Source organism: Orcinus orca, chromosome 7 (genome assembly GCF_937001465.1).
Source record: "Orcinus orca chromosome 7, mOrcOrc1.1, whole genome shotgun sequence".
Classification (NCBI taxonomy): domain Eukaryota; kingdom Metazoa; phylum Chordata; class Mammalia; order Artiodactyla; family Delphinidae; genus Orcinus; species Orcinus orca.
Genome location: NC_064565.1, coordinates 19,287,322 through 19,313,181, shown reverse-complemented (window position 1 = coordinate 19,313,181; position 25,860 = coordinate 19,287,322).

Below are 25,860 nucleotides of genomic sequence, written 5' to 3'. Positions count from 1 at the left end.
GCTGCTTAAAAATTTGAAAAGGAGTCAAATTCACTTAACAGAAAGAAAGCAGTAGAACCATCACAAACACTAGTCAATATTAAATTTTATTTTCAAAATACTGCAGGCCAAACCACTTGCCCAAATATGTAACAACCACAGACAATAAAACTTACATAGAGGAGCTTCTCTGGTGGCGCAGTGGTTGAGAGTCCACTTGCCAATGCAGGGAACACGGGTTCATGCCCTGGTCCAGGAAGATCCCACATGCCGTGGAGTGGCTGGACCCGTGAGCCATGGCCTCTGAGCCTGCACATCTGGATCCTGGGCTCCACAATGGGAGAGGCCACAAGAGTGAGAGGCCCGCGTACTGCAAAAAAAAAAAAAAAAAAAAAACTTACATAGAAATCCTACAGCACCGACATCAGTCATTTTCACAGACGTGCTCCCCAGGTTGTTAACAGGGACAAATTTTCAAAGAAAAATCTGGAAAAGAGCAGAGTGATAGGCTTTAGCTTGCACTTTGCTGACTTGAAGTCATAGATATGATTTTAAATTATAGAAAGTCCATCAAACTGTGCTGGGAGTGACCACTGTGTATACACTGAGAACTCTGTGCATGGCCTTCATAGCTCTGTGGGGAAGGCTAAGGGTTCCTCACACTCAAGATGGCAAGATATCAAAGGTGTTGACTCATGATCACTTTAACCCATCATGGAAGTGGGAGCTGTTTGTACACAGACAAGCACCATTCTCCTCAACATAGTTTTGGCAGATCATTACATTCTCAAAAACTGTCTAGAAAACATTAAGCTAAATAAAGTAACACAATTAAGTCTTCTCATAAAATTATCTGACTGTTTCCCATCTATTAATCATGTCTATCTAAGATTAAAGACTTGGAAAGCAGGAAACATGACCTAAAGTTTTGAGGTTTTCAATTATATTTGACAAGATATAGAGAGCATACCAAATCATTCCTTTTTCTCTCTTTTGTTTTATAATTTTTCACAATTTGATTATAATTTTCATATTGTTAATTACAGAAAAATAAAGCATAGGAAAAAACATGAGAAAAAAAAATTACCTGCAGTGCCATTACCCACAGAAGGGCTCTGTAATATCTTGGTGCATTTTTGAAGTTCCACACCCACCCATCCACCACTTCTAGAAAAACTTGTTCACCTTTTTGTTTCCTGTGTTTTTGTATAATTGGAATCATACAAATTTTTCACACATAATGTTAAATATTCTTTGGTATCACAATTATATAGTTGTATAATTATCTGTTTGTGGTAGAAACAGTTAAATATTTATTAAAGACACACACTTCTCTTTTACTGTGTAGAGTCCCAAATGGGAACAGCCCTTCTTACATCTAAATTGTGACTGTGTTTTGGCTGATAGTATGTACATAAACAATGTATGCCATTTCTGGTTCTAGCACATAAGAACCTCCTCCATACACTGCCACTCTTTCTTCTTCCCCTATCTGCCAGTTTGAAGTAAATGACCAGAGATATCTAGGAAACCACATGGTATGAGTGGCAGGACTTCCATCATCCTGGGTCCCTGAATGACAGCATGGAGTGGATTCCCAGCTCCTCTCTCACCTGCTGTATATACATTATGTTAGAAAACAAAATGCTAACTACTCTTTTAATCCACTCTGGGATTTGGAGTTTATTGTTAGAACAGCAAGCATAAATTTAAATAATATACCATCATCTGTAAATGGACCATAATTTACCTCTTTTATTATTGTTAAATATGAAGTGGTTTTTCCATTTTTATTATACATAGTTATAATTATGATAGTTAGAGATAAATCTTTGTGCATACATGTATCTTCAGGATACATTCCTAGAAACTGCATTGTTTCAATGAGTGAACATTTTAGGCTTCTGATACACATGGCTAACTGAACTCAAGAAAAGTTGAAAGAATGTACACTTCAACAAGTTGTGTATAAGAATGCCTGGTTCGACATTTTGATGGAGATTGGTTCAAGGTGGTGGAGTAGAAGGATGTGTGCTCACTTCCTCTTCCAAGAGCACCGGAATCACAACTAACTGCTGAACTATCATCAACAGGAAGACACTGGAACTCATCAAAAAAAATACCCCACACCCAAAGACAAAGGAGAAGCCACAGGGAGATGGTAGAAGGAGTGCAATCACAGTAAAATAAAATCTCATAACCACTGGGTGGGTGACTCACAAACTGGAGAACAATTATACCACAGAAGTCCACCCACTGGAGTGAAGGTTCTGAGCCCCACATCAGGCTTCCCAATGTGGGGGTCCAGCAATGGGAGGAGGAATTCCCAGAGAATCAGGCTTTGAAGACTAGTGAGATTTGATTGGAGGACTTTGATAGGACAGGGGGAAACAGTGACTCCACTCTTGGATGGCACACACAAACTAGTGTGTGCATCAGGACCCAGGAGAAAGGAGCATTGATCCCATAGGAGACTGAACCAGACCTACCTGCTAGTGTTGGAGGGTCTCCTGCAGAGGTGGGGGGGGTGGCTGTGGCTCATTGCAGGGACAAGGACAATGGTATCAGAAGTTCTGGGACATAATCCTTGTCATGACCCCTCCCAGAGTCCACATTAGCCCCACCAAAAAGCCTGTGGTCTCCAGTGCTGGGTCACCTCAAGCCAAACAACCAACAGGGAGGGAAGTCAGCCCCACCCATCAGCAGACAAGCAGATTAAAGTTTTACTGAGCTCTGCCCACCAGAGCAACACCTAGCTCTACCCACCACCAGTTCCTCCCATCAGGAACCTTGCACAAACCTCTTAGATAGTCTCATCCACCAGAGGGCAGACAGCAGAAGAAGAACTATAGTCCTGCAGCCTGTGGAATGAAAACCACATTCACAGAAAGATAGACAAAATAAAAAGGAAGAGGACTATGTACCAGATAAAGGAACAAGACAAAACCCAAGAAAAACAACTAAATGAAGTGGAGATAGACAACTTTCCAGAAGAATAATTCAGAAAAATGATAGTGAAGATGATCCAGGACCTCAGAAAAAGAATGGAGGCAAAGATAGAGAAGATGCAAGAAATGTTTAACAAAGACCTAGAAGAATTAAATATAATATATTGCAATCAAATTACAAATGGCATTTTTTTACAGAACTAGAACAAAAAATCTTAAAATTCACTTGGAAACACAAAAGGTCCCAAATAGCTAAAGCAACCTTGAGGGAAATAAATAGAACTGGAGGAATCAGACCCCCTGACTTCAGACTATACTACAAAGCTACAGTAATCAAGACAATATGGTACTTGCACAAAAACAGATATATAGAACAATGGTATGGGGTAGTAAGCCCAGAGATAGACCCACATACCTATGGTCAACTAATCTATGACAAAGAAGGCAAGGATATACAATGGAGAAAAGACAGTCTCTTCAATAAGTAGTACTGGGAAAAGTGGACAGCTACATGTAAAAGAATGAAATTAGAGCACTCCTTAACACAATGCACAAAAATAAACTCAAAATGGATTAAAGACTTAAATGTAAGGCCAGACACTATTAAACTCTTATTGGAAAACATAGGAAGAACACTCTTTGACATAAATCGCAGCAAGATCTTTTTTGATCCACCTCCTAGAGTAATGGAAATAAAAACAAAAATAAACAAATGGGACCTAATGAAACTTAAAAGCTTTTGCACAGCAACAGAAACTATAAACAAGACAAAAAGACGATCCTCAGAATTGGAGAAAATATTTGCAAACAAATCAACAGGAAAATGATTAATCTCCAAAATATATAAACAGCTCATGCAACTCAATATTAAAAATACAACAACCCAATCAAAAAATAGGCAGAAGACCTAAATACACATTTCTCCAAAGAAGACATACAGATGGCCAAGAGGCACATGAAAAGATGTTCAACATCACTAATTATTAGAGAAATGCAAGTCAAAACTACAATGAGGTATCACTTCACACTGGTTAGAATGGGCATCATCAGAAAATCTACAAACAACAAATGCTGGAGAGGGTATGGAGAAAAGGAAACCCTCTTGCACTGTTGGGAATGTAAATTGATACAGCCACTATGGAGAACAGTATGGAGGTTCCTTAAAAAACTAAAACTAGAATTACCATATGACCCAGCAATCTCACTACTGGGCATATACCCAGAGAAAACCATAATTCAAAAAGGCATAAGCACCTCAATGTTCATTGCAGCACTATTTACAATAACCAGGTAATGGAAGCAACCTAAATGCCCACAGACAGATGAATGGATAAAGAAGATGTGGTACATACACACAATGGAATATTACTCAGCCATAAAAAGGAACAAAATTGCGTCATTTGTAGAGATGTGGATGGATATAGAGACTGTCATACAGAGTGAAGTAAGTCAGAAAGAGAAAAACAAATATCATATATTAACACATATATGTAGAATCTAGAAAAATTGTACAAAAGAACTGGTTTGTAAGGCAGAAATAGAGACACATAAGTAAAGAACAAACGTATGGACACCAAAGGGGAAAAGCAGGGGGTGGTGATGGTAGTGGGATGATTTGGGAGGTTAGGATTGACATATATAGAGTAATATGTATAAAACAGATAACTAATAAGAACCTGCTGTATAAAAATAAAATTCAAAAAAGTTCAAAAATTAAAAAATAAAGAATATTAGTAGACATTTTACAATGAAAAGGAAAATAAAATAAAAATTAAAAAAATAGGGCTTCCCTGGTGGTGCAGTGGTTGAGAGTCCGCCTGCCGAAGCAGGGGACACGGGTTCGTTCCCTGGTCCGGGAAGATCCCACATGCCGCGGAGCAGCTAGGCCCGTGAGCCATGGCCGCTGAGCCTGCGTGTCCGGAGCCTGTGCTCCACAATGGGAAAGGCCACAACAGTGAGAGGCCCGCGTACCGCAAAAAAAAAAATAAATAAATAAAATAAAAATAATGCCTGGTTCCCTGAAGATTCAGTCTTTCCCAAACTGATAGGTTAAAAAAAATATTTTTATTTCTTGGATTATAATTTAGGTTATATTTTTCTTTCTATTCTACCTTTTATATTATAACTATGTATGTTTCCTAATTTATGCTCAGATATAAAACCGGTATCTTTACCCTGTATGCCCTGAGCCAAATTAGACCAGGTTTGCCAATAGATCAATTTAATCTTACTCAAACTTGTGTGTTAGATTTGGTTTTTCTGCTGTAGTAGATTTAGCATGCTAGTGTGAGCCTTAGCATATTTCTGCTATAACCTTTTCTTCCTCGTCTGAACTTGGGCCAAATGATCTTTCCTCTACATCATCAGCTGGGATAGAAGTCCTAACCAGACCTCCAAGATGATACCCTAACAACTTGCCTGGCCCTTCTAGTCCCTCTTCCCAGGGGCCATGCACTGTTGCACACACTCGTAGCCAATTACTTCAGTAATGTTGCCTCCTGCATCATTGCAAGTCTTGTCACTACCTGAAGACACCTTATGCTTTCACATTCATTCTTTTAATCATTCATGTTTATGAAGTGTCTCCTACATCAGACATGTGAGAAGCATTGATGTCACTCTAGTAAATAAAAGGAGATGGTTCTTTCCTTCAGAAGGCATAGAATCTAGTGTATATGAAAGGAGAGAGACAAAGAGCTATCAGAAGAAACGTATATTACCAAAAAACATATATATCAGTAAATACATAAGTGCCAAAGACAAAACCCAGACAAGCAAGATGATTGATTTTATCAATGTTATTATAATAGAAAGAGTATCTCAGTTTCAATGATCACAGCATCTCAGCCAGGTGGTTTTGACTTTTATCAGGAGAGGTAAACAGGTTGCCCATGGGGTGCTTTACAGTTAGGGTTGTTGTGTAGGCTAGGGAAGTCACAGTCAGTTATCTAACAGGAAATTCTTTTTCTTATAGTTAGGTAGTTTCAGGATAATTACTTTAGAGCAAACAGTTCTAAACTTTGCTAATCAATCATGATCTTAGTCAATCATGAGACAAGAACAGGAAGTTGGCATTATCAGTAGATTCAGATGTTGAAATCCTAACACCTAATGTGATGGGTAAGTTATGAGCGTGGAGTCCCTGTGAATGGGATTAGCATTCTTATTAGAAGAGACATGCCTTCTCTGCTCTCCATCACGTGAAGATACAAGGTAAAGATGGCCATCTACAAGCCCAAAAGTGCACCCTTTGCCAAAACCTTGATTTGGGGCTTCCCAGCCCCCAGAAATGTGAGAAATAAATGTATATATTGATAGAACATTAATTAATTAATTAACTTTAAAAATATTTTTCTACTAATAAATTTCTTCTTTTTCTCCTCATGTTAAGCAGAGGCTTAGAACATTTTTTTTTTTTTTTTTTTTTTTTTGTAAGGAAGAGGTTGCATCTTGTTAGATGGAAGCATAAAGTTGTTGCAATTGTATGGAAGTTGAAATATGTGTAGCAGGATCTGGAAGGATGTCAAGTAGTTGAAAGGGCAGAATGTGCTGGATATTAAGTATTTGTCTCTCAGCTTCAAACTGAACTTTGCAGTGCTGGAGCTGAAACTCTGCAAACCTTATTTCCAGCTTGTCACCTGGGACCTGTCAGTTTCTGTCAGTAGGGGCTGTCAAAAGGTGATAGGAAAGCTGGAAGGCTAGAGGAGGGAGAAAACAGTTGTACCTTTTTCCTCCGTCCCTATTCCTATCAATCTTACTACAGCAACTATTCTTCACACTTGCAGCAGGGAGCAGCAGTGGGTTTCTATTTGCAACTTTCTTCGTATTCCAAAACCGTCTTTACGATGCCTAAGAAATACCAGCCCTTGCCATCTGGCACCTCCTCCCAGGGTCTGGATCCCAGTTCTTCAGGGCACCTCCTCCAAGGTCCTACCCTCCATAGTTGCTTCCTACAGTTACTTTTTCTGGGATACTCCATGTCCCCTTGAGCATTTTGAGTTCTCTAACAACTGATTAACAAAATTTTATATTAAATTATCTCTGTTAAAGTAACTGTTGCATTTTCTTTCCTAATTGGACACTAAGTGGATATAGTAAGGAGGTTTCATGACAAGAAATGACTTTAGATTTTAATCCTGTCCATTGAAACTGGGCTACAGAATTAATTTATAGATTTCATGAATGAAACTAACGACCCAACTTTGCCATTTTAAGCAGCTTTGCACTAATCTTGGTTCCTAGGCTATTCACTTAAACTTTACTGTGTGTTTCTTTTTTTTTTTCTTTTGGTGGGGCTGCTGTGGTGGTGGTCATATCTCTACCGATCACTTGTTGGTGAACTTGTACCAGTTAACAGCAAAGGTTTCAAGCTCAGACTGTCTGGGTTCAAACCATGCCTCCTCTACATACCATTTCTGTTGAACTTGGATCGATGACAACTTCCCTTTGCCTTGTCTGTAAAATGTGGGGTGCGGGGAGAGTTAATGATTGCCTCTAATTTGTGATTATGCAGTGAAGATTAGATGATATAATTTTAAAATAAAATTATAAATCTAACTGGCCCAAATAAGGACACAGTACATTTTTCTGTTTTCATTGCCATTTGTCATGTAAACCTTGGACTTCACAATATTTTATTGCTAACGCATCTCACATGAAAGTGTGTGCATTTCTCATTACAGTTTTAAAGAGTTCGTCTAACCTCTGAGCTGCAATTCTGCAAATCATCTTTCCTTATTGAACCAGATCCATATGCTCTTAGGACAAGTTGTGTGCTGTGAGACAATTAGTGTGAGCCCTTTCTCTGTGGTCTGTGAGAAAGGCAGTGCTTTTATTCTTGGGACATGAACACACTGTTTTGATTTCTTTTGCATATGAAGCATTAGCATATCAGCAGGGAAAGCATATGAAATACAAGAAGTAATTTTATTTTTTTAATTACTACATTGGATTTGTGACCCAAAGTTCACAACACAACCCTGGGTCATTGCTGTCAAATTACTTGTTGAAAATAATTTGAACAGGCTGACAAACCTGTGATCAGAGGGCAAGGTCAAAGTATGGTCCAGGGTGTGAGATTGTCTAATGTTGCCAGCAGGACTGAAATATCGTGGGAAAAATATATTCCCCAGGCTTGCCCCAGTGCCATCTCTCCCCTCCACCCGATGTAATCTGCCTTTCATGTGTCCAGTTCTCATCTAGAACTCAAAAAAGAATTTGAGCAAGTATGTTTTCTCTCTCTGTACTTTGTACTCTATAAACATGATTTCTTGTTAATCACTCTGATTTACTGAGCACCTCTATATGACCTCTCTATGAACAATCCCATCACACACTTTAGACTTCTGGAAATGCAAATTCACACATAAACAAGATACTATTTTTAACCATCAAACTGGCAAAAATTAAAGAGTGAAAACAGGGCTTCCCTGGTGGCACAGTGGTTGAGAGTCAGCCTGCCGATGCAGGAGACACGGGTTCGTGCCCCAGTCCGGGAAGATCCCACATGCCGCAGAGCGGCTGGGCCCGTGAGCCATGGCCGCTGAGCCTGCACGTCCGGAGCCTGTGCTCCGCAACGGGAGAGGCCACAACAGTGAGAGGCCCACGTACCACAAAAAAAAAAAAAAAAAAAAGAGTGAAAACAGCTAAAGTGGGCAAGCATGTAGGAAAATTGACTCTCATACATTGCTGATGAGTATGTAGATCACTAACAATTTTTGTCAGGTTATCTGGCAATAAACAAAAATATTAAAATGTTCACAATCTTTGAGCTCAATATTTTCACTTTTAAAATTTTACCATACTGGAAAAAAAACACCAGAACTTAAGAATGGAGCTATAAGAACGTTTGTTTCAGGATATTTTTTTGTGGTTGAAAAGGCAAAAATTCTGATTTTCCATAAATAAATTGTATTCAAATAAATTACAGAGCATCTAGATTTCATATTTTAGAACCGTTAAAACAGAAGTATTCCTGGGATGGATATGAAAGTTAAATGAAGAGAATGGATTGGAAAAGAGTGTGTATAGTCTGTTTTGGTTTTTTTTTTTAACATCTTTATTGGAGTATAATTGCTTTACAGTGTTTTGTTAGTTTCTGCTAAAACAGAAACTAACAGGTCTTGCCCTGTTATAACAAAGTGAATAAGCTATATGTATACATATATCCCCATATCCCCTCCCTCTTGCATCTCCCTCGCACCCTCCCTATCACACCCCTCTAGGTGGTCACAAAGCACCGAGCTGATCTCCCTGTGCTACGCAGCTGCTTCCCACTAGCTATTTTATACTTGGTAGTGTATATATGTCCATGCCACTCTCTCACTTTGTCCCAGCTTACCCTTCCCCCTCTCCATGTTCTCAAGTCCATTCTCTATGTCTGCATCTTTATTCCTTTCCTACCCGTAGGTTCATCAGAACCTTTTTTTCTCTTCCTGACTTACTTCACTCTGTATGACACACTCTAGGCCCATTCACCTCACTACAAATAGTTCAATTTTGTTTCTTTTTATGGCTGAGTAATATTCCATTGTATATATGGACCACATCTTCTTTATTCATCTGTCGATGGATACTTAGGTTACTTCCATGTCCTGGCTATTGTAAATAATGCTGCAATGAACATTGTGGTACATGTCTCTTTTTGAATTTTGGGTTTCTCAGGGTATATGCCCAGTAGTGGGAGTGCTGGCTCATATGGTAGTTCTATTTTTAGTTTTTTAAGGAACCTCCATACTGCTCTCCATAGTTGCTGTATCAATTTACATTCCCACCAACGGTGCAAAGGGGTTCCCTTTTCTCCACACCCTCTCCAGCATTTGTTGTTTGCAGATATTTTGATGATGGTCATTCTGACTGGTGTGAGGTGATACCTCATTGTAGTTTTGATTTGCATTTCTCTAATGATTACTGATGTTGAGCATCCTTTCATGTGTTTGTTGGCAATCTGTATATCTTCTTTGAAGAAAATGTCTATTTAGGTCTGCCCATTTCAGTTTTTTTGATACTAAGCGTCATGAGCTGCTTGTATGTTTTGGAGGTTAATCCTTTGTCAGTTTCCTCATTTGCAAATATTTTCTCCCATTCTGAGGGTTGTCTTTTCGTCTTGTTTATAGTTTCCTTTGCCGTGCAAAAACTTTTAAGTTTCATTAGGTCCCATTTGTTTATTTTTGTTTTTATTTCCACTTCTCTAGGAGGTGGGTCAAAAAGGATCTTGCTATGATTTATATCATAGAGTGCTCTGCCTATCTTTTCCTCTAAGAGTTTTTAGTGTCTGGCCTTACTAGTCTGTTGATATCACGACACATGTTACAATTTTGTCAGAAAAAGTAGAAGAGGTAAAGAAAATACCCAGATATGACTTTTCCTGTGTGTTTAAGTTTAGAAGCACAAGAAGGATAGACACTATAGGGATACTGTTGGCATATCCATGTGTGTGTTGGGTGGGAGCCCAGATGAAAAGGGGTGTTTGAACCACTGTCACCTTTTTCTTTGTGAATATTTATAGCATTAAGAAGACTTGTCACAACACCATGGTTTTCAGTTTTAATTTGAAACCAGACAAAATAAAAAAAAATATGTCATATAAGATAAAAAATAAATAAATCTAAGAACTTCCTAAATTTCCACATCTGATCAGGAGATAATTACATGGTATTTGAATCCAAGTCTGTATGGTTCCAAAGCCATCTTAGGTGTTTTACCCACACTTCCTCTGGCCTCGTGAAACGCACATTTCAAGGGAACCAGTAGAGTCAGTATTTTGCGGGACAGCATACCTGATTCCTTTAGAAACCACATCCCATGGGAAGCTGTTTGTTTCATGGGGGATTCCAGGTACCTGTTGGTAACAAAACAAGCAGAACACATTCAGCCTGGTGCTGGTGTCTTTCTGCAACGTTTAGCCACGATGAGCCACATCGAGTGGCACCCGAGAGTATTGGAATAACACCAAGGCACCACCCGGAGCAGGCATAGAAAATCGTTACCCAGCACTGAGAAGATAAGAGGAAGAGGCCGTACTTGTTGTCACTTTGATTCCTTTTTCAGGGCCAGGGCTTCCTCCTGGGCAAGCAAAAAAATCATGAGTTTGTGAGGAAGCACAGCAGGTAGAGCTATGAGCTCAGGTAAGCGCAATATGTAAATTGTATCTAACCATATACCCGTCAGCCTTCCATGTATGGGGGTTAAAAGAAATGATAGCTGGGGAAGTCTTGTTTATTCAGTGGTTTGTTTTTTATGCAAATGCTATCCCATAGGGAAAGAAGAGTCCATGAAGAATTCATAAGCAGCTTCAGAAGCGGGTGAGAAAAGCAACAAGCCTCTGTGAAAAGTCCTGCATCGTAACATATCCCCAGGGACCTCATCTTATGAGTATTACTATGCAATGCGAATTAAATCCGCTGCACAGAGCAGCTGCCTGATGCTTTGCAGTTGATTACCATCATCCCTGGAGGCTGAGGTTTTCTACATCAGAGACCTGGCATCAAGGGATCAAACTATGGGAACCACAGGACTTACTGATCTCGGTGCCAACGGAGCTTGGCATGCCCTTTGGCTGAAGGGTGAATGTTAGAGCACAGAGGTATATCTTGGTCTAAATTCCGATTGCATCAATTTGAGCAGTTCAGAGAGGACACGGGGTGAGAAGATACAAAGAAGGACAGTGGTCACAGAAATGATTTTAAAATCATGGTAACTAAATATCAAAGCATTAAATCAAGAGCAGCAGGAATCTGTAATGAAGTGTTCATGGAGCCAGAGTCAAAAAAATTCAGGGAGGTCCATGCAATCCATTGTGGAAACTGCTGTACTGTGAATTCAGAATAAGCAAATGAAAGGAGCAAAATGAATCCATCAGGACCGAAGGCTCTCCAGTCCAAATCTGAAATGCAAGGGGAGAGAATTTCAGATTCTCTGTTCCTTAAATCAAGCCAATTCATTTCCCCTTGAATCATCATTTTATAATGCATGTGGATATGGGATCAAAAGGGGCCCATGAAAGGAACAAAGTCCTGTCACATAAAAACAAGCTTTTGCAGTTTTCTTTCTCCAAGTATAATCCAGAAATGGTTCTTGTTGTTAGTTGGGAAATGAAATCATTGCAGAATGAGAAAGCACAGAGAAATAGCAAACCCAGCTAAATTTCTGGCACACTTAATTGTAATTTTAAAAAGTATATGTTTGCTCTTGTCTTTAGGATGAAGATCTAAATGTCAACAAACAAGTGCTATTGTCAGGAACTGAGTAATTAAGCAACTTTTAAGCCAAAGCCAAATAACCTCTGTATCCATAACCCTGTGTGATTAGAGATGATTCTCATAACGAAGTTTTTCTTCCCTTAAATAATTCCTGCCTTCAAAAGTCTATCACATCCACATCTCTCCTTTCCTGTCTTTTCCCCAACATTTCTAATAGAGCGACTAGCCAGTACATATGCATTATTTTATTTTACTTTACCTTATTTTACTTTTTAATCTAATTTTATTGTTTTATTTTGTGTGTGTGTGAGGGCATAGATGTGTCCCAAATCACACAAAAGAATAATGGAGACAATAAAGATAGAAACAAGATTTGAGTCCTAATTTTATGCTTTTCTAACTAGTTTGCAGTAAATTCTGTCCAATTCCTCTCCCTCACTCCACCTGAAGCTCCTAATAGATTATTTCTGGAGTGTCCAGATTTGTGGTGTTTGATATTTAAATAGGCACCAAATGGCAAAGAAGGCTCACAGTCTCATGCACACAAGGCAGAAAAGAAACCATCCTGTGAAGACCCACTCGTGAACTGGAGTTTGGGCAGTGAAAGGAAACCCGTCCTAGAAGAGATTTTCTCTTGAACATATTCATCTGGCGGCTCACAGAGAGAATGGGAAGGAAGCTGCTTCTAAGAATGGCCAAGGGGCAAAACCAGGCAAAGAGGCTCAAAGTGTTCCCAGGATAGCAGGTCAAACAAAACTCCTTACTGGCCCTCTCTGCCTGGGTTGCAACGCAATCAGTGGGATTATCTGCAAATTCAAAGAACACCCTCTCCATCCTCGGGGGTTCAGGCCTGCCCACTGTCAGGTCTAAGAACACTGAGGATGCCCTTCAATCTGGCTGCCTTCAGTGCAGAAATGCAAACAGAAAGGCTAATAGGCCCAGGGACAGAGCACAGAACATTTTTGCAGACATCAGCCAGACAGCTGATATTTGTTTCTAAAGTTCTCTTCATCTTAGGGTCAAAACTCCTAGGGAGGAAATGAAAAAAATAAAAACTTCTGTCAAACAGTTGCCTTTGTCTACAGAAATGGATCCCAATGTTTTGAAGCATGAAAATTTTTTTTTAAATAAAAAAGTTGTGAATTTTTCCATGACACTAGTTATATTCAACTATTGGTTAATAGAGAGCATTGACAGTGACCAAGTAACTACATAAATCCAATAACATATTAAAATAAATGCTTATGAAATTAATCACAAGAACCTCTGTATACTATTGATAAATTGTGCAATGTTTGTGTGAGATAGCATATTTATTTAGACTACAGAGAAAGTTTTATTTTTAATTGAAAATAATTTTTGAAAAGCACATATGGTAGGAAAAAATTTTGAACTTTTCATTGTTATCTTTATTTTCCAGCAGCCTTTACCCCTAGACTATGTTTGCACACACACTGGTCATGATGTTGGGGGTGGCATTGGCAGGAGGAAACCTAGAACTGAGATATAGCTGTCAAGATTCTGGTTCTAGGTTTTATTGGCTTAACTTTTCACTAAGGGAATATTTAAGTGTTTACAAAATCAGAGCAAACCAAAGTTGTACTCGGATAGACAACACCCAGCTTCAACAACTAGATACAAATGACAATCTTATGTCATATTTTTTCTGACACTTTTTTCTCATGATTTTTTTAACATCTTTATTGCAGTATAATTGCTTTACATTGTTGTGATAGTTTCTGCTGTATAACAAAGTGAATCAGCTATACACATACATATATCACCTTATCTCCTCCCTCTTGCGTATCACTCCCACACTCCGTATCCCAACCTTCTAGGTGGTTGGTCAAAAAGCACTGAGCTGATGTCCCTGTGCTATGCAACTGCTTCCCACTAGCTATTTTACATTTGGTAGTGTATATATGTCCATGCCACTCTCTCACTTTGTCACAGCTTACCCTTCCCCCTCCCCATGTCCTTATGTCCATTCTCTACGTCTGTGTCTTTATTCCTGTCCTGACCCTAGGTTCTTCAGAACCACTTTTTTTTTTTGCTAGATTCCATATACGTGTTAGCATACCATATTTGTTTTTCCCTTTCTGACTTACTTCACTCTGTACAACAGATTCTAGGTCCATCCACCTCACTACAAGTAACTAAATTTCATTTATTTTTATGGCTGAGGAATATTCCATGGTATATATATATGCCACATCTTCTTTATCCATTCATCTGTTGATGGACACTCAGGTTGCTTCCACGTCCTGGCTATTGTAAATAATGCTGCAATGAATATTATGGGGCATATGTCGTTTTGAATTATGGTTGTCTCAGTGTATAAGCCCAGTAGTGGGATTGCTGGGTCATATGGTAGTTCTATTTTTGGTTTTTTAAAGAACCTCCATACTGTTCTCCACAGTGGCTGTATCAATTTACATTCCCACCAACAGTGCAAGAGGGTTCCCTTTTCTCCACACACTCTCCAGCGTTTATTGTGTGTAGATTTTTTGATGATGGCCATTCTGACTGGTGTGAGGTGATACCTCATTGTAGTTTTGATTTGCATTTCTCTAATGATTAGTGATGTTGAGCATCCTTTCATGTGTTTGTTGGCAATCAGTATATCTTCTTTGGAGACGTGTCTGTTTACGTTCTGCCCATTTTTGGATTGCATTGTTTGTTCTTTTGATATTGAGTTGCATGAGCTTCTTGTAAATTTTAGAGATTAATCCTTTGTCAGTTGCTTCATTTGCAAATATTTTCTCCCATTCTGAGGGTTGTCTTTCGTCTTTTTTAGGTTTCCTTTGCTGTGCAAATGCTTTTAAGTTTCATTAGGTCCCATTTGTCTATTTTTGTTTCTATTTCCCTTTCTCTAGGAGGTGGGTCAAAAGGCATTTTGCTGTGATTTATGTCATAGAGTGTTCTTCCTATGTTTTCCTCTAAGACTTTTACAGTGTCTGGCCTTACATTTAGGTGTTTAATCCGTTTTGAGTTTACTTTTTGTGTATGGTGTTAGGGAGTGTTCAAATTTCGTTCTTTTAGATGTACCTGTCTAGTTTTCCCAGCACCACTTATTGAAGAGGCTGTCTTTTCTCCATTGTATATTCTGGCATCCTTTATCAAAGATAAGGTGACCGTATTTGTGTGGCTTTATCTCTGGGCTTTCCATCTTTTTCCATTGATCTATATTTCTGTTTTGGTGCCAGTACCATACTGTCTTGATTACTGTAGCTTTGTATTACAGTCTGAAGTCAGGGAGCCTGATTCCACCAGCTCCGTTTTTCTTTCTCAAGATTGCTTTGGCTATTCAGGGTCTTTTGTGTGTCCATACAAATTGTGAAATATTTGTTCTACTTCTGTGAAAAATGCCATTAGCAGTTTGATAGGGATTGCATTGAACCTGTAGATTGCTTTGTGTAGTATAGTCATTTTCACAATGTTGATTCTTCCAATCCAGGAACATGGTTATCTCTCCATTTGCTTGTATTGTCTTTAATTTCTTTCATCAGTGTTTTATAGTGTTCTGTATACAGGTCTTTTGTCTCCTCAGGTACGTTTATTCCTATGTATTTTATTCTTTTTGTTGCAATGGTAAATGGGAGTGTTTACTTAATTTCTCTTTCAGATTTTTCATCATTAGTGTATAGGAATTCAAGAGATTTCTGTGCATTAATTTTGTATCCTGCTAGCTTACCAAATTCATTGATTAGCTTTAGTAGTTTTCTGGTAGAGTCTTTTGGATTCCCTATGTATAGTATCATGTCATCTGCAACAGTGACAGTTTTACTTCTTCTTTGCTGATTTCGATTCCTTTTATTTCTTTTTATTCACTGATTGCTGTGGCTAAAACTTCAAAAACTATATTGAATAATAGTAGTGTGAGTGGGAAGCCTTATCTGTTCCTCATCTTAGTGGAAATGGTTTGACTTTTTCACCATTGAGAATGATGTAGCTGTGGGTTTGTCATATATGGCCTTTATTATGTTGAGGTAAGTTTCCTCTATGCCTACTTTCTAGAGAGTTTCTATTATAAATGGGTGTTAAATTATGTGGAAAGCTTTTTCTGCATCTATTGACATGATCATATGGTTTTTCTCCTTCATTATATTAATGTGGTGTCGCACATTGATTGGTTTGCCCATACTGATGAATCCTTGCATTCCTGGATAAACCCCACTTGATCATGGTGTATGACCCTTTTAAGGTGCTGTTGGATTCTGTTTGCTAGTATTTTGTTGAGGATTTTTGCATCTATGTTCATCAGTGATATTGGCCTGTACTTTTCTTTCCTTGTGACATCTTTGTCTGGTTTTGGTATCAGGGTGATTGTGACCTCGTAGAATGAGTTTGGGAGTGTTCCTCCCTCTGCTATATTATGGAAGAGTTTCAGAAGGATAGGTTTATAACTCTTCTCTAACTGTTTGATTGAATTTGCCTGTGAAGCCATCTGATCCTGGGCTTTTGTGTGTTGGAAGATCTTTAATGACAGTTACAATTTCAGTACTTGTGATTGGTCAGTTTATATTTTCTATTTCTTCCTGGTTCTGTCTCAGAAGGTTGTGCTTTTCTAAGCATTTGTCCATTTCTTCCATTTGTCCATTTTATTGGCATATAGTTGCTTGTAGTAACCTCTCATGATCATTTGTATTTCTGCAGTGTCAGTTGTTACTATTCCTTTTTCATTTCTAATTCTACTGATTTGAGTCTTCTCCCTTTTTTTCTTGATGTGTCTGGCTAATGGATTATCCATTTTGTTTATCTTCTCAAAGAACCAGCTTTTAGTTTTATTGATCTTTGCCCTTGTTTTCTTCATTTCTTTTTCTTTTTTTTCTGATCTGACCTTTATGATTTCTTTCCTTCTTCTAACGTTGGGGTTTTTTGTTCTTCTTATTCTAATTGCTTTATGTGTAAGGTTAGGTCGTTTTGGGGGGATGTTTCCTGTTTCTTAAGGTAGGATTTTATTGCTATTGACTTCCCTCTTAGAACTGCTTTTGCTGCATCCCATAGGTTTTGTGTCGTCATGTTTTCTTTGTCATTTGTTTCTAGGTATTTTTTTATTTCCTCTTTGATTTCTTCAATGATCTCTTGGTTATCTAGTAATGTATCGTTTAGCCTCCATGTGTTTGTATTTTTTTACAGATTTTTTCGTGTAATTGATATCTAGTCTCATAGCGTTGTGGTCAGAAAAGATACTTGATATGATTTCAATTTTCTTAAATTTACCAAGGCTAGATTTGTGACCCAAGATATGATCTATCCTGGAGAATGTTCCAAGAGCACTTTGAGAAGAAAGTGTGTTCTGTTGTTTTTGGATGGAATGTCCTATAAATATCAATTAAGTCAGTATTGTTTAATGTGTCCTTTAAACCTTGTGTTTCCTTATTTATTTTCATTTTGGTTGATCTGTCCATTGGTGAAAGTGGGGTGTTAAAGCACCCCAATATTATTGTGTTACCATCGATTTCCCTTTTTCTGGCTGTTAGCATTTGTCTTATGTATTGAGGTGCTCCTATGTTGGGTGCATAAATATCTACAATTGTTATATCTTCTTGGATTTATCCTTGGATCAATATGTACTGTCCTTCATGTCTCTTGTAATAGTCTTTAGTTTAAAGTCTATTGTCAGATATGAGAATTGCTACTCTAGCTTTCTTTTGATTTCCATGTGCGTGGAATACCTTTTTCCATCCTCTTTCAGTCTGTATGTGTTCCTAGGTCTGAAGTGGGTCCCCTGTAGATAGCATATATATGGGTCTTGTTTTTGTATCCATTCAGCCAGTCTATGTCTTTCGGTTGGAGCATTTAATCCATTTACATTTAAGGTAATTATCAATATGTGTGTTCCTATTACTATTTTCTTAATTGTTTGGGGTTTGTTATTGTAGGTGTTTTCTTTCTCTTGTGTTTCCCACCTAAAGAAGTTTCTTTAGCATTTGGTGTAAAGCTGATTTGGTGGTGCTGAATTGTCTTAGCTTTTGCTTGTCTGTAAAGGTTTTAATTTCTCCATCAAATCTGAATGAATTCCTTGCTGGGTAGAGTAATTTTGGTTGTAGTTTTTTTCCTTTCATCACTTTAAATATGTCCTGCCACTCCCTCCTGGCTTGCAGAGTTTCTGATGAAAGATCTGCTGTTAACCTTATGGGGATTCCCTTGTATGTTATTTGTTGCTTTTCCCTTGCTGCTTTCAATATTTTTTCTTTGTATTTAATATTTGATAGTTTGATTAATATTTGGCTTGTCATGTTTCTCTTTGGATTTATCCTGTATGGGACTCTCTGTGCTTCCTGGACTTGATTGACTATTTCCTTTCCCATATTAGGGAAGTTTTTATCTATAATGTCTTCAAATATTCTCTCAGTCCTTTTCTTTTTCTCCTCTTCTTCTGGGAACCCTACAATTCGAATGCTGGTGTGCTTAATTTTGTCCCAGAAGTTTCTGAGACTGTCCTCAATTCTTTTCATTCTTTTTTCTTTATTCTGCTCTGCAGTAGTTATTTCCACTATTTTATCTTGTAGGTCACTTATCCGTTCTTCTGCCTCAGTTATTCTGCTATTGATTCCTTCTAGAGAAATTTTTATTTCATTTATTGTGTTGTTCATCATTGTTGGTTTGCTCTTTAGTTCTTCTAGGTCCTTAATAAACATTTCTTGTATTTTCTCCATTCTATTTCCAAGATCATCTTTCCTATCATTAGTCTGAATTCTTTTTCAGATAGACTGCTTATTTCCTCTTCACTTGTTTGGTCTGGTGGGTTTTTACCTTGCTCATTCATCTGCTGCGTATTTGTCTGTCTTCTCATTTTGCTTAACTTACTGTGTTTGGGGTCTCCTTTTCACAAGCTGCAGGATCATAGTTCCCATTGTTTTTGGTGTTTGCCCCCAGTGGGTAAGGTTGGTTCAGTGGGTTGTGTAGACTTCCTGGTGGAGGGAACTGGTGCCTGTGTTCTGGTGATGTGGCTGTATCTTTTCTTTCTGGTGGGCAGGACTGCGTCCAGTTGTGTGCTTTGCAGTGTCTGTGAATTTATTACGATTTTAGGCAGCCTCTCTTTCAATGGGTGGTGTTGTGTTCCTGTCTTGCTAGCTGTTTGGCATCAGATGTATAGCACTGTACCTTGCTGGTCATTGAGTGGAGCTGGGTCTTAGCGTTGAGATGGAGATCTCTGGGAGAGCTCTCACTGATTCATATTATGGGTGTCTGGGAGGTCTCTGGTGGTTCCAGTGTCCAGAACTCAGCTCTCCCTCCTCAGAGGCTTAGGCCCAAGAGCTGGCCATAGCACTAGGACTCTGAGAACCACACGGCTCAGAAGAAAAAGAAGAAATTAAATAAATAAATAAAATAAAATAAAGTTATTAAAATGAAAAAAAATTAAATTATTAAAATAAAAAAAGTAATTAAAAAAGAAGAAAAGAAAAAGTAAAGAGCAACCAAACCAATAAACATATCCACCATGATAACTAATGCTAACAATTAAACTAAGATAAACATAACAATCAGAAATTGGTCAGTTGCATACAGCAAACCTCAAGTCTACAGTTGCTCCCAAAGTCCACTGCCTCAATTTTGGGATTATTCATTGTCTTTTCAGGTATTCCACAGATGCAGGTACATCAAGTTGATTGTGGATATTTAATTTGCCGCCCCTGAGGCTGCACAGAGAAATTTCCCTTTCTGTTCTTTGTTCGCACAGCTCCTGGATTTCAGCTTTGGATTTGGCTGTGCCTCTTCATGCAGGTGGCCCTCTGGCATCTGTGCTTTGCCCAGACATGACCGTGTTAATGTAGCAGCTGATTAGGGAGCTGTGGCTCACTAAGGCCAGGGGGAGGGAGGGGATACAGAATGGTGGGGGCGAGCCTGCAGTGGCAGAGGCCAGTGTGACATTGCAACAGCCTGAGGCATGCCATGTGTTCTCCCAGGGAAGTTGTCCCTGGATCACAGGACCCTGGCAATGGTGGACTGCACAGGTTCTCAGGAAGGGGAGATGTGGATAGTGACCTGTGCTTGCACACAGGATACTTGGTGGCTGCAGTAGAAGCTTTAGAGTTTCATGCCCATCTCTGGTGTCCACACTGATAGCTGTGGCTCACGCCCTTCTCTGGAGCTCATTTAAGCGGTGCTCTGTATCTCCTCTCCTCACGCACCCTGAAAGAATGGTCTCTTGACTCTTAGGCAGTTCCAGACTTTTCCCCAGACTCCCTCCCATTTAGCTGTGGCTCACTAGCCCCCTTCAGTCTGTGTTCACACAGCCAACCCCAGTCCTCTCCCTGGGATCTGACCTCCGAAGCCCAAGCCTCAGCTCCCAGCCCCCATCTACCCTGGCAGCTAAGCAGACAAGCCTCTCAGGCTGGTGAGTGCTGGTTGGCACCAATCCTTTGTATGGGAATCTCTCCACTTTGCCCTCTGCACCCCTGTTGTTGCTCTCTCCTCCATGGCTCTGAAGCTCCCCCCTTGCCCACCCCCCATCTCTGCTAGTAAAGGGGTTCTTTAGTTTGTGGAAACTTTTCCTCCTTTACAGCTCCATCCCCAAGATGCAGGTCCCATCCTTATTCTTTTGTCTCTGTTTTCTCTGTTTTCTTTTACCCTACTCAGGTACATGGGGAGTTTCTTGCCTTTTGGGAAGTCTGAGGTCTTTTGCCAATGTTCAGTAGGTGTTCTGTAGGAGTTGTTCCACATATAGTTGTATTTTTTATGTATTTGTGGGGAGGAAGGTTATCTCCACATCTTACTCCTCTGCCATCTTGAAGGTCTGTCCTTTACTCATTATTTTAAAAGCAATTCCCAGATATGTATTTCTTCTAGAAATATTGATATTTTCACATAATGTTTTCATTGTTGTTGTTTTCTTCATTTGTTGTTGATACTAAATACAATGCCATTAACACACCTAAAAATATTTAATAGGGGCTTCCCTGGTGGTGCAGTGGTTGAGAGTCCGCCTGCCGATGTAGGGTACACGGGTTCGTGCCCCGGTCTGGGAAGGTCCCACATGCCGCAGAGAAACTGTTCCCATGAGCCATGGCCACTGAGCCTGCACGTCCGGAACCTGTGCTCCACAATGGGAGAGGCCACAACAGTGAGAGGCCCACGTACCGCAAAAAAAAAATTAATAATGTCTTACTATTTCATAATACCCAATCCATATCCAAATTTGTCTGATTGTCTCAAAAATGTTTTTTTCTTTAAGTTGGTTTTGTTTAACTCAGGATTCAGTCAAGTCTCATGTATTGCATTTAGCTGTCTCTTGTATATCTTTTCATCTCTAGCAATTGGGGTCATCTGTCTCAGAGCATTAATGTCATGCTGGATGTGGCTGTTTCTTCTTTGTGGAATATTTAACCTGTTCCTCTTTCAACAGTAACTTCTGCAAACTGGTAGTTAGCTAGATTTAGAGGTTTAAATAAATTGTTTTCATTTTCTTTGCAAGCACAGGTGTATTTCTATTTATAATACACCAGGAATCATGTATATGTAGTAGATCCTTTTTCAGCATGCTAGATGGAGCCTTAGATTTCAGAAAGTATTAAGACAAGAGTGACTTAATGAACATGCATGGAAAAGGATAAGTGTTGCTTTGAACTGGGTAGAAGGAAGGGGAATTAAAAGAGGAAGCTAGAGTTTGACAGACTGGGACAGAGCTGGTTGGAACTTGCTTCTTCCTCAGACTGATGTTGTGAGGAAAATAGCACCAGAGCTCTATGTCAAGTTGAGATTTGAATGGGAAAGGTGGCTTACATCCTGCTTTCTACGTTGAATTCTAAGAAGGCACTTCATCTCAGAGACAACTCCCATCAGAAGACGGTAACCTTCCATAGCTTATCAGCAACTTTGGAAACACTCTGAAGTTCACCCAGTTGGGGTACAGAAGTTAGCAAATAGGATCAGGACATGGAAAGGAGTATTTAGACAGGTTTGCTGAAGATGTCCAACATGGAGGCAATTTCCTTACTTTCCCAATGAGATCATCTTTTAAATGCATTTTGGTCAACTCCAATGTATAAACTTTTATGGATATAGAAGAAATCATCAAATATCCACTTATAATAATACTTAATTCATTAATTACACATGTACATTTAAAATCTCATATAGCAATATTTTGTTCTTATATATCATAAGACAGTTTATTCACATTTTTGACAACCCTTTCGACATAAGTGATGAACTATGGTGACACATCACTATTTTTGGCAGAATCTAATATTGGGTTCTGGAGTACACCACCTTCACTTCCATAGAAGTTGTTTGACATACAATAAGTTTTGAATCTTGTGCAACACTGTGTTACTGGAGATAAAATCTTATCCAAGGTCCCAAGTATCTTTCTGCAAAACTTTAGAATAATTGCCTTTTTTTTTCACTGCAATTGGTGTAAATTTTTGGTCTCTTCAACATAGTCATTTAAGCTTTGCTTTTCAAAGATATTTTTTAAAAGCTTACCTATATTTTAACTACTTTCAATTATGAGCTAATACCCCCAGGAAACTAAGATAAATCTGTATTAAATCATTTTGTCTATTCTGTCCATAAACACCCCAAATTTTTAATTTCAGGCTTATGTATCTACTGCACTCTCTACTTAGTATTGATACAGTGCTATTCAAGATAGAAGGGGGTAGGGAGAGAGAAACAGAAAGAAAGAAAGGGAGAGAAACTATAATATGAGCTAAGGTTTGAGTGATGCAAAGTAAGATAACTTCCTCTTGGAGGAGATATGGGGATATATGTACACATATAGCTGATTCACTTTGTTATACAGCAGAAACTAACACACCATTGTAAAGCAATTATATTCCAATAAAGATGTTAAAATTAAAAAAAGGTAACTTCCTCTTTTCTGAGGTATAAGTTCAGAGGAAAAAATTTGCCTTTTATTTGGGAACATGTAAACAATGACTTCTCCCCATCAGCCATGTGAAAAAGTAAACCTAGGAAAGCAGAAAAAAGAAAATAGTATATTTGAGTAATTTTTAAGTCTGAAATAACTGAGGAAGAATCACTGAATTTGACTGATTATTCTTGGAAGCAACTGAATTAAATATTTTGCTATTAGACAGAATAGAGACCCTTGGCAGAAATTAAGATATTATAGGAAAATAAAATAAATTCCACTTTTCACAAATGAGCATATGACTTCATATCTGTAACTACTCTATATATAGTGGGGTGATTATAATAGAGGAATTAATAAAATTTGCTTCAGTACAATGAAGATATATTGAGTTCCTCTTAACTCCCAGAAACTGGGAGAGGAACTAAACACAGAAAGATGGCAAGATAGATCCAATCTTAGCAGAATTCCCTCATTAAAATTTTCAGTATTCTGATCATATCCTGTCCTTCCTAACACCATCTTAACACCAGACCCTAATTCTAGATTCATGCATTTGGCTGCATTCATGAATATTTTCAGAAGACTCAGCACCCACCCTCTAAGCCCATCCCACTCTTATTCATTGTAACCGTTGCTGATTAGAGATAGTCATTAATTAAATTAAGACTTCAATCAACACAATAAATTAAATCATTAGCTCACTGGCCTAATTTCATTGCAAATATTACTACTTCTGCAAGTAATGGCAATGGAGCGCACACAAAGAAGTTTTTAAAAAGTTTAGTGATGTGTTAGCTAAGCCTCAGTTTCCTCATCTTTAATTCAAGCTAATAATAATATCTAGCCTAAAGAATTGTTGAGAGGACTGATGATAAAATGCATGCAAAGCAATTAGCACAATGCCTACGTGTCATAATTGTTCACATGGCTATGTTGTAGTTCTTGTAGATATTGTTGTTGTCTAAAGTAGTGGGTCATTGTTGTCACTGCTGTTGCTGAGATTACAGTTGTTTTGTTGTCTACAAAGGTTTCTATGAATCTGGAATCAACAATACATATCAAGGACCGATTCTCTTTCCTCACTGGCATTGAGATCAGCTCATCAAACCACCTTATTTAAGTCTGACAAACCAACTTTTCTCATTGAACCAAATCCATCATTGCTTAAAATAAAGGGTATTTTTTGAAGCTTAATAGGTGAAAGCATTTCATCTGTGGTCAAAGAAAGTAGAAATGGCAGTGCATTTACTCCAGGGATGTGAATTCAATGTTTTGTTTCTTAAGTATATGTGGAATTAGTAATTATTTGGAAAGATTATGTAAAATATACCTAACCTCAGCTGCTGATAATTCTAATTTTTTAAGAAAAGAACAGTAATCAACTTAAAAAGCAAAGTTACATAAAGAAATGTTTGTTGTAGAGAAATATAATACATTTCAGTCAAGTCCAACAAATTTTAACTGATTATCTGGTAAATGCCAGGCCTTGCTCTAGAAACTAGAAGTATAAAGAAGAAGGAAATACTACCCTTGATGAACTCTGAGGAATTGTTTGTTTTAACACATTCTACCATTAACAGTATACATTTCTGATGGATGATCTATTTCCCTATCTTCAACCTGAATTCACACTCATTACCCCCACCTTCCCCTAAGCCACAGGTATAAAAAAATCCTTCCTCAAAAATGCTTTCAGAATTCTAATTACTCCATTTTCCATGGCCCACCCCTTCTGTTTTAGCCACTCCTGATTCAACCGAAATCTGTAAATACAAAAATTGAATTTTGAATAAGTAAATAATTGCTGCATTAGGTCATCAGTGCAAGTTATATAGAGATATTACTGTTCTAGAAGATAAAGTCACACTATTACTTATATGTTACAAATATAATTTATATGGTGTCATTTCAAAATTATGGTAACTGTATAAAGGCATTAACTTGGAAGTAAAATGACAAGAGAAGATCTGACAGAACAGTAAAACAGATGGAGGGAAAGAATTCTCTGAAATAGATACTCCTGCTTGAAAGAAAAAGAAGCAAAGAAGCAAAGTACCATTTTCTGAGAAACTGTCCCCACCTCTGCTAAGCCTTCATTTTCAAGCTAATCTGCATAACAATGGCATAGACTAAATGTAGTCTACTTTTAGAGAAAATGAAGCTGAAACTTAGGAAATGTATTTTAATCAAAGTTATGTAATTAATAAATGGCAGAACCAGAATTTTGACCCATGTCTATCTGCTTCTAAGATACGTTCTATTCCCATTGTAGAGAGATTACAAAAAATTCAGTTACTTTATTTTGTAGTATATTTGACTATGGTGAACAATCTTTAATCACTTATTTATGCAGTGTTTTGAAAGCATTCAGTGTGATCATATATGATAGTCATATGGAATTATTAGGCACAAGAACATTAGTCTAACCTAGGTTCTCAACAGAGGAGATTCTGGGTTAATATGAACGTATCCTCCCATCTTCAGACACTGTGAATACTGAAAAGCACATTGGGTATCACCTCCAAGATCATATAATAAATATGCAGAAGAAAGAATAAAGCCTGAGGAATAGGTGAGCTAGTCAATCAAATGAAAAGTATAAAAGCTTCTGTATGAAAGTCTATAATGTGCAAAGCACTAGGACAGACTAGAGCTCTAAGTGTCAGAATCTTCCATCCAGAAAAACAAAAGTTGATGGAGCTATGTGCTAAGACTAAAAATTCTGAATTGCCGTAGAGAGAGAAAAAAACCTTGAAGTTTAAGAGAGTAAGTTGTTGCAAATAAAGTAAGTATTATGTCAGAAATAGGGAAGTAAATTTTTGTAATAATATCTGTATAGCTTAGTACAACCTAAACACACAAAGAACTATTTAAAATGTTTAGAAAAGCTCATGGGTGATAGAAA